The following is a 10,574-nucleotide window of genomic DNA, read 5'->3' as shown; positions in this document are numbered from 1 at the left end:
TTGAGGAGGATAATGAGAACTGGTCTTAACAGCAAGAATCTGATAAAAGCGATCAACACCTACGCTTGCTCGGCGCTGAACTATTCATTTGGTATTATCTCTTGGACGACCACCGATTTAGCAGCTTTACAGAGAAAAATAAGGACGATGCTGACTAAACACAATAAACATCACCTCAAAAGCTCAATAGAACGGACAGAGCTGCCACGACATCTTGGGGGTAGAGGAATTGTTGATTTGTCCAACCGTATGTCCCAGGAAATTGAAGGACTTCGAAAATATTTCTTGAGTAAGGCAGCTTCGTCAAAACTCCATCGAGTAGTTTGTGTTGCTGATAGTTCTACACCATTAAAGCTACAACAGGATCACTTGGAAATCATCGAACACTCTGCAGAAAGTAAAATGCAGAAACTGACTGGCAAACCTTTGCATGGGAGGCACCAGAACGAGGTCAACCATGATTACGTCGACATATCTGCGTCGAACTACTGGTTGACTTCCAGAAGGTTGTTTCCTGAGACAGAGGGCTTCATGCTCGCCATCCAGGATCAGGTTATTCCAACAAGAAATTACATGAAATACATCGCCAAGGATGCCTCAGTGGCGGACCATAGCTGTCGTTATGGCTGTGCGACTCATGAAACTATCCAGCACATCACCAGGGGATGTCAGAAGTTCGCGGGCACGGAGTACAAAAATAGACATGATGCCGTTGCCAAGATTCTTCACCAAGAATTGGCACTAAAACACCAACTTCTAACTTCGAAAAAAGTTCCTTATTACAATTACCATCCGGATGCTGTGCTGGAAAACGAACATCACAAGACCGGAAAATAACCCACAATAGACCAGACCTCATATTGCTCAATAAGGATGAGGACAGAGCACTATTCATCGACGTGGCAATTCCAAATAATAACAATCATCTAGATAGGCACACTGAAAAAATTTCAAAATACAGAGATCTCGAGGAACAGACCAGACGACAGTGGATGCTGAAAGATATCAAGACCATCCCTATTGTCATTTCATCTACAGGCCTGATACCGAAGAAACTACTAGAGAACTTGAGGAAACTTCAGTTGGACGAAAATATCTATAGAGTCATGCAGAAGGCGGTACTGCTCGGAACGGCGAGAACTGTACGCAAGTACATGGGGAATGCAGATGAACACCGTCTGCTCCGACAGGAAGTGCGGGTGGAGCAGGAATCCAACCTAAAGCAGGGAGCCGAGGAGCGACCCCGACCCGACCACCACCACGAGCCCGACAACCTGGAAAGGGCTCCAACAGAGCTTAATCCTTTTGATATCTGAGATATCTGGGATGAGTGAATTTTCCTCTGGAGAGGAGTGTGAAAGCCGAAAGGCTAAAGTCATAATAGTTTATTAATCCCCTAAGACACCACGGTGTATGAGACAAGTCATTATACATAACAATTCAGCCCTCATTAACAATTTGGGGGCACCTGATAAGGGTAAGACCTCGTGAATATGGCAGTACTGTGTTTTGGAACAGAAATGGCGCATCTTGAACGAACGTTTATGGAATGAAAGGCGATCTTATTGAAGAGGTGCGGTGGTGCTCCTGCCTTGATGATCTTAAAAAATAGAACCAAGGAGTGAAAGTTTCTTCTGTGTTCCATATTGAGCCATCCAGTGTTTTTAAGGGTGTATGTTATGCGCTCGTATTTCCTTATACCGTGAATAAAACTAAGGCAAGAATTCTGCAACATCTGGATTCTGTTCACGTCGAAGACAGTTGAACAAGGGCCGTAGACAACATCACAAAAGTTCACGTTCGAAAGCACCAAAGATTCGCAGAGCACAGTTTTAGTGGACCTATTCAAATATTCCTGAGGAAATTAAATACACCAAGAAAATAGAATTGATTAATGAAAAACGTATATTGCACACAAATGACACACGTTCAACTATTCTGATTCATAGCTAACTCAATTAACAGAATTATGTGGTTACTATGAAACATGATGACTACAGAATATTATATATTAGGTTGTGTTTAATATTTTTCCAACATCCTCCCTTAAACATAACCCCATCTTCGAAGAACAATAAACCAATTTAGGGTGTGAGGTGACTTTAGTGAGTGCATCAGCAACCATCGCATCCGTCTGTATGTAGCGAACATCAATGGCCCCTCCAAGTACTCTGTCACGAACAAAATGGTGCCTCACATCTATGTGTTTGGTCCTGGCGTGGTAGTTGTCACAACCTGAAAGTTTTATAGAACTTTGATTATCACTGTAAATAATCATGGCCTCATCCTTGAGTTGTGGCCAAAAACTTTCTTGAAATTGCTTTAACCACAAAGCTTCTTGTACACAAGACGACAAAGACATGTATTCAGCCTCTGTTGTAGATAGAGCCACAGTAGGCTGACGCCTTGAATTCCAGCTAATTGCTCCTCCCTGAAACAGAAATGTGTAACCTGTACAGGAACGCCGGTCATCTTCTGAGCTGGCCCAGTCTGCATCACAGTATCCATGGGTCATAGTCTCCTCCAAGTTTTGCTTATAACTCAGTCTACAATCCTGAGTGCCTTTCAAGTAACGCATAATTCTCTTAAGTGCAATCCAATGCTTCATTTCAGGCTTGTTATTATATTTGCTCAACATATTAATAACAAAACTTATGTCAGGCCTTGTAATTTGAGAAATGTATAACAAGCATCCGATTATCTCCTGATATGGAATATCATGTAAAATTTTTGTTTCCTCTGATTTTTGTAACTTGGAATTCAAATCCATTGGAGTTTTCACAGATTTACAATCTGACATTCCATATTTTTCTAATACTTGTTGTATATATTTTTTCTGATCTAAATAAATTATGCCTTTCTCTCTATCTCGTTCAACATGTATTCCTATACAGTAACGTATCTCTCCAAGATCCTTCATTTTGAATTTTTTATGCAATTCTCCTTTTATGTAACATTTCGACTCCTCATTATTAGTGAATAAAATCAAATCATCAACATATATGGCTAGAAAAACCATGTTGTCTTTGTCTTTGATTTTATAATAAATGCAAAGATCCTGCTTCGACTGTTCTAGTCCCATTTCTTTCAATGTGAAATCAAGCTTCTTATTCCATTGCCTGCTAGCCTGTTTCAAACCATAAAGTGATTTCTTTAAGCGACATACTTGTTCACCAATGCAGTACATAGGAGGCTGCAACATATAAATCTCCTCTTCTATGTCACCTTGAAGAAAAGCAGACACAGCATCCATTTGCCATATATCCAAATTATATTTAACAGATAAGGCAAATAAATATCTCAATGATGCAAGTCTGACAACAGGTGAAAAAACCTCCTTGTAGTCAATTCCAAATTTTTGTGAACATCCTTTTATCACAAGCCTTGCTTTGTACTTTACTATCTGACCATTTTCATCTGTTTTAGTTTTAAAAACCCATTTGCATGGTATTGGATGTTTATTTGATGGGAGATTAGTCAACTCCCACGTATCATTTTCTAATAAACACTTATACTCTTCATCCATTGCTTCTTTCCATTCTTTAGCATTAGTGCTTGATAAAGCTTCTTTCTCAGTCAATGGATCTGAAAACTATGTAACACACATAAAATTATTGCCCTCCATATTATTCCTTTGTTGTGATCTCAAATTATAATCTCTCTGGAAATCATCAACATCGCTATCATGATCACTTGTAGTTGGATAATGGAGGATCGTCAGTCCCAATACTGCTGGCAAAAGATTCATCACTAGGGGTTGCCATAGTGCTATTTTGTGAAACATCTTCGCGTTCCAATGTACTATTGTTGGAACTAAGAGTGATTGAAGCAAGGGGTGGTTCTGATATAGGTTCCTGTGATATATTTTTCGCTATCTCCGTTTTCTCGATGAAAATTACATCCCTGCTGATTATAATCTTTTTACCAACTGGGTCAAATAATCTGTATCCCTTTGTATTTTCGCAGTAACCCAAAAAAATTAATCCACGTGATTTACGGTCCCATTTTGAACGATTATGCTTAGGAACATGTACCATAGCCTTACAGCCAAAAATCTTCAAATGTGAAAGGTTCGGTTTCTTACCAGTCCATTTTTCATATGGTGTTACCTCATTCAAAACACGTGTTGGTGATCGGTTAATGATATAAGGTGCTGTAGCAACCGCCTCAGCCCAATACGTTTTCTTCAGATCAGCTTCAAACAGCATACATTTAGCACGCTCGACCAACGTTCTGTTCATCCGTTCCGCTAGCCCATTTTGCTCAGGCGTGTATGGAGTGCTGGTTTGATGCTTGATTCCAGAGGCTGCTAGAAAATCAGAAAATTCTTTATTACAAAATTCTTTCCCGTTATCGCTCCTTAAAATCTTAATTTTCTTTTCTAGTTCATTTTCTACCTCTTCTTTGAACTTTATAAACACAGATTTAATATCCATCTTATTTTTTAGAAAATAAACATACACTTTTCTAGAAAAATCATCTACAAAGGTTATGAGTACTTCCCACCTCCAGCGGAAGATGTCTCCATCGGACCACAAAGATCAGTGTGAATTATCTCTAGCAATGCATTTGCTCTTGAATTTGACGGTGAAAATGGAAATCTGGTTTGTTTCGCTTCGCAACATGGTATACATACTGAATCAATTGCCTTGCTACTTATTTTTACACCTTCAGCACATGACTCTAACCTCTTGACATCAGCAATATTTAAGTGACCCATTCTTTTATGCCATGTAATCAAGTCTGTCTTACTTTCAACAGTAGTAACATATGCGTTACCAGTTGCTATATTGAGTTTGTACATGTTATCAGACAGTTTTGCAGTTGCAATAAGTACTCTATTGGCATTATAAATGTTACAACCCTCATCAGTGAATTCCAGATTACATCCATTCTTTGTCAACTGACTGACCGATAACAGGTTTGCACTTAGCTCAGGAATAAACAAAACATTCCTCACCTGGATTTGATGTGCATCCTTACATACATTGGTCTGAATGTTTACTTTACCCATGTTCTGCACGGAGACTGCACTGTTATTCGCCACCATTATCTTCTGAATCGGAGGTGACTCTAAATCGTACATCCAGTCTGAGCGTTTTGTCATATGCATTGTTGCCCCTGAGTCTATATACCAATCATCTGAATTCAATGAGCTGTAAGCTGAAAAAATAGCTGCAAAATTATTTTGATTATTAATCTTTCGGCATTGACTTTTATAATGTCCATATTTATTGCAACCATAGCAACGTGGGCCTTTTCCTTTCGATTTGCTGTTTTGTGAGTTTGTGTCGTTTTTTCTGTGTTTTGTGAGAAATGCTGTGGATTCTGACACTTTAACCTCTTGTAACAATTTTGTCTTGACAAAATCTGACGAAATTTTAATGCTTGAACTTTCTAAGCCCATTATCATTGGCTTATAATTATCCGGTAAGCCTGCCAATATGAGAGTTCCAAGCCACTCGTCTCCGACTTCAAAACCAATATTACGTAACTTATAAGCTGTGCTCATAATTTTGTTCACGTATTCCTCGACACTGGTACAATTATCTAACGTTGTGTTGATTAGGTCCTTCAGCAAGCCGACTTTTCTTGACAGCCCTGAGTCCTCGAAAGCATTTTGCAAGTTCAACCAAACTTCTCGAGATGTCGATGCATTTTCAATATGAACGAAGTTGATTGGTTCTACCAGCAAAATTATCTTGGTCTTGGCTTTTAAGTCTTTCTTCACATCTTGACCTCCAGGATCAACACAATCCCACAATTCTTCGTGCTCCAAGTATGATCTGACTGCAAACTTCCAGGTCGTATAGTTTTCTCTACCGGCGAGCTTTGAAATTTGTAGATTAGACATACTCATAATGAAAAATTTTTACGGTTCACTTTTTATTTCGTCTGCAATATTATATCAATCACGGTTCTAAGCTTGGTGTATGGTACGGCCCATAACCTGAGGAAATTAAATACACCAAGAAAATAGAATTGATTAATGAAAAACGTATATTGCACACAAATGACACACGTTCAACTATTCTGATTCATAGCTAACTCAATTAACAGAATTATGTGGTTACTATGAAACATGATGACTACAGAATATTATATATTAGGTTGTGTTTAATATTTTTCCAACAATTCCATAAATTGGTATAACAACCTCAAATTCATGTACGCTCTACTCAAGCGAGTGGATATGTGCCCCGTGAACCGCAAGTCCGAATCGATCAGCAGACCAAAATTCCTAGCATTGTCCTGGAAACTGATTATGCTACCGTCCATACAAACACTTTGACCATTATCCCTCAAAAAACGGTTTTTATCATTTCTCCTTCCAAACAGTTGGCATACAGACTTATTCGTATTCAAAAGCAAGCAATGCTTCCTTGAGATTTCGTGTATATTATGGAGATCATGATTGAGTGCCACTACGGCTTGTTATGACTCACAAGGTTTAAACGACAATTTGAGCTGAATATCGTCTGCGTGAAAATAAGATGTTGCTGATATGCAAACACAGGCGAAGCATGAAATATACACAAAAAATAGAAGTGGACTCAGGATGGATCCCTGTGGAATTCCGCAGCTCAAATCTAAAAATGAAGATAGCCTACCTTCTACCATGACCGCTTGAGATCGAAACCCAACATAATCAGCCAGCAAATGTGTAGCCTGCTGAGAAAGACCTACAAAATGTAATACAGCAATAAGAAGCCGGTGATTAATGGAATCGAAGGCTTCTGAGTAATCCATCAATGTCAGAACTGTGAGATCCCCTTGATCAGTAGACCTGAATATTTCATCAGTAATATTGAGCAGGGCGGTGCAACAACTATGGCCTGGTCTGAATCCAGATTGTGTAGTGGGAATGATCTTATATTTCTCCAAATGTTCCCGTAGTTGCTCCTGCATTACCTTCTCGATGATTTTGGAAAGAGTGGAGAGTATGCTGTCGCAATTCATCTAAACTACTCGGACTCGATGTTTTGGGTAGAGGGATTACCAGTGATTTCTTCCAAGCAGAAGGAAAAACCGAATATTTCAGGCAGAAATTCACTACATGTGTCAAATACGGTAAAATAAATGGGACACAAAGTTGAATTGTCGATATATTGACACCATCATGGCCAATCGCTTTGGACTTTATTTTCTGAATTATTTTAGAGATCTCACTTGCCTCTACTTCATAAAAGGAAAACTCTTCCATATTTGTATTTTTAATGTTATTTGAGTAAAATTCATAAAGGTCCTCATCCATTGCAAGCTTTGGAATCGATTCAATGAAATGTAAATTCATCTTATCGGCGTCCTTCAAATTTCCAGGGATGGCATTCGATTTTTTTATTGAGTATATTCAAGGATCTGAAGTTTGATCAAAATTTTTTGTCATTTTTATTGTTCAAAACGGTATTATAATAGGTCTTTTTTTCGCGTTTAACGGCCAAAGACATCCAGTTGCGGATTTGTTTGTAAAGAGTAAAGTCTTTGTCGTCATTATACCTTCTATACCGACGAAGTATCTTATCTCTCAAGTCCATGACCTCTCTCAAGGTTTCAGTGAGCCAAGGCGCATACTTTTTAGTGATTATCACTGTGCGAAGAGGAGCATGCAGATCCAACAATATTTTCAGATTCCGGTGTATAAAATCAACTTTCGAATAAAAATTTGTCCAAATTCCTGCGAAAATTATTTTAATATAAAATCAACTTTCAGGTCGATATCATGAATGTTCTTCCACGGAATAGATTGTAAATGAGAATTGAACCGTTTATAGTCGAAGTTTCTGAAGTCTCTCGTAGTTTTGGAAATAGGGCTTTTCTTATTCACTTTGAAGTGCAGATTGATAAGTAAAAGCTCATGATTGGTGTAAATGTCAGTAGAAACAACCTCAAAACTAGAAACCATCTGAGTATCAGACGTCAAAATATAGTCAATCAGAGTAGATGATGTGTCAGTGATTCTCGTCGGTTGATGCACTAATTGGTGCAGCCCAAGACTATCAATATTTTTCCTCACATACCGCGCCTCACTGTCCGAAACCAACAGATTCGTATTGGAATCCCCCACGCAAAGTATTCTACTAGTATGTGCTACCACATCCGCACACTCTCGCATGAAGGATTCCCAAAAACGTTTTAAATTACATTTTGGAGGTCTATAAATCCCACCTAGTGCTAACTCACCACCGTAAAAATCAATTTTCAACCAAATCTGTTCGAATGGGCCCCCAACTTTTAGAACACTATAAGTCAAACCCAATCTAATGTACACTCCCACACCGCCACGATTCCTGTTCCGATCACAAAGAACGAGTTTATATCCATCAATACCAACAGCATCATCTGTAATAGTATCATCTAATCTAGTCTCATTCAGCACGACCACATCCAAAGAATTTGACAATACCATATTCCTGATATCCGTTAAGTGACCAACTAGTGTACTTACATTCAAATGAGCTAGCTTAAGTTTATTCATCGATAAAAGTATGCTACAAAAAGCGAGGCAGGTCGGGTACTTGTTGGCTAAAACCTTCAGTAACTCCAGTATTCCAACGTGGAAGTTTTTATATAGAACATATATTCGCCCCATTATCGAGTATGCTGGACAGGTGTGGTGGCCGTCGACCAAATACGATGAAAATTCACTGAAATCCGTTCAACGTTGGACCACACGCCTGCCATACTCATATCAGCGAACGTCCTATGAGGATCGCCTCCTTATATTTGGTCTGTCCAGTTTTGCAGAGCGTCGGGCCAGGGGTGATCTCATTTTCACATTTCGTGCTGTACATGGCCACTTTGGAGAGGAACTCGTAAACATGTATCACCTTAACACTAATAGTTTGAGAGGTCATCGCTTCAAGCTACAGAAGGAACCAGTCAAAACATCGATTAGACAGAGGATCCTTTTCAACAGAGTGTTCAATCAATGGAATCGTCTGCCGACTACAGTTGTGGAGGCTGCCTCGGTGAACGCCTTCAAAAACAGGTTGGATGAAATGCGCATTTTGCTCTGATTTTGTGTTGTTTTATAAGTTAGAATTCTTCTCTCATGATTGTTTGTTACAGAATTGTAGATTTATATTTTTTGGATTTATAGGTTTTACCTCAATCCTAGTTATAATTCAAATAAATAAAGAAATAAAAACTTAACGACGCAACGCCGTATCCCCCACAATCGAAATATCCAACAATAAGCCACAAACTGCCGCGAAAGATTGAACAAGTGAATTCAAAACAATATAACCAAATATACCCAACTAAAATTATGATTTAACATACAATGATCATAAATCTTAAGTATTCTTGAGCTGGTTGAACTGTTCAAAACTACTGTCAACCTGCATAATTCTGTTGTTTACAAAAACTTTGATGTTACCCCTAACAGTCCAGCAGTCATTCTTGTATCTTTCCCTCACCTTCTTGAAGAGATCCAACTTGCTTTTTATAAGCATTTCCACTAGTACAACAACACTTCCCTTAAGTTTAGATTTCTTGGAAAACACAGTATCTTTCATCCACTGACATACGAACTCCACCACGATCGGCCGGTGTTTCCGTATGTTTTCCTTCCGTCCACCGGTAATCTTGCCCATACGATATCAATTATTGATTTGATTTTTATTTACATCAACATTCAATTGATTTTTGAATATACCAGCAACATTATTGAAAATATCTTCCTCTGGATTATTCGAAATATCTCTCTGTGAAAACCTATCTACAATTTTCTCAAATTTTTGTGTAATTTCCGACTTGAATGTCTCAAACTCCATCTTTAACGTTGCAATCAAACTGGCACCAGTTGTCCCGGAAGCGACAGAAGGTTCCTGGATGTTCCTTAGCTTTCCTTCGAAGTCCCTCATCTGACTTTGAGAATGTCTTTCAAGGTCAGCCAATGTTTTGTTTCTGGTTGTCATCGTGAAAATGGATCTAACTGTATGTATCACGAAGAATTAGTTTTTCTATGTTAGATAAGGAATTTCAACATATGCGCATAATGAATATTGAATATGTACACTGAAGCCAGTATGTTCTTGGGAATAAAACAGTACGCATCTCATAGTCATTTAATATCATAATAATTCGTCAAGTCTCACATAATTGAGTCCTCAATAACAAGAAAAGATATTTATTACATGGTGTCAGGTGTAGAAATTATACCTACAACGAAATCAATAACAAATATTATAATCTCTTCGAATAGAACAAAAAAAGATGCCGAAATCCATCAAGCTGTCCGACGATGCCGATGTCTTCCATCGTCGACCACATGCCAAATTTGAAACCAGTCAATGAATTGATTATTTCATCGAGTGAAAATAATGCATCGAATTGGAAAGAATGGTGGGAAAATTTCGAAATATACTTATTAGCAACAGGATTGATCGATTCCTCAGAATGCCGACCAATTGCTGTCATGTTGCAATCCATTGGTTCCAAAGGTAGACAAATTTTCAACTCATTCAACATGAAATCTCTGATACAACTTTAATGATGTTAAAATTAAATTCGACAACTATTTCGAACCTCAAAAAAATCTTACCATTTTACGTCATACTTTTTTCACTAGA

The sequence above is a fragment of the Coccinella septempunctata genome, chromosome X (genome assembly GCF_907165205.1).
Source record: "Coccinella septempunctata chromosome X, icCocSept1.1, whole genome shotgun sequence".
Taxonomy (NCBI): Eukaryota; Metazoa; Arthropoda; class Insecta; order Coleoptera; family Coccinellidae; genus Coccinella; species Coccinella septempunctata.
This window is presented reverse-complemented; position numbering follows the sequence as displayed.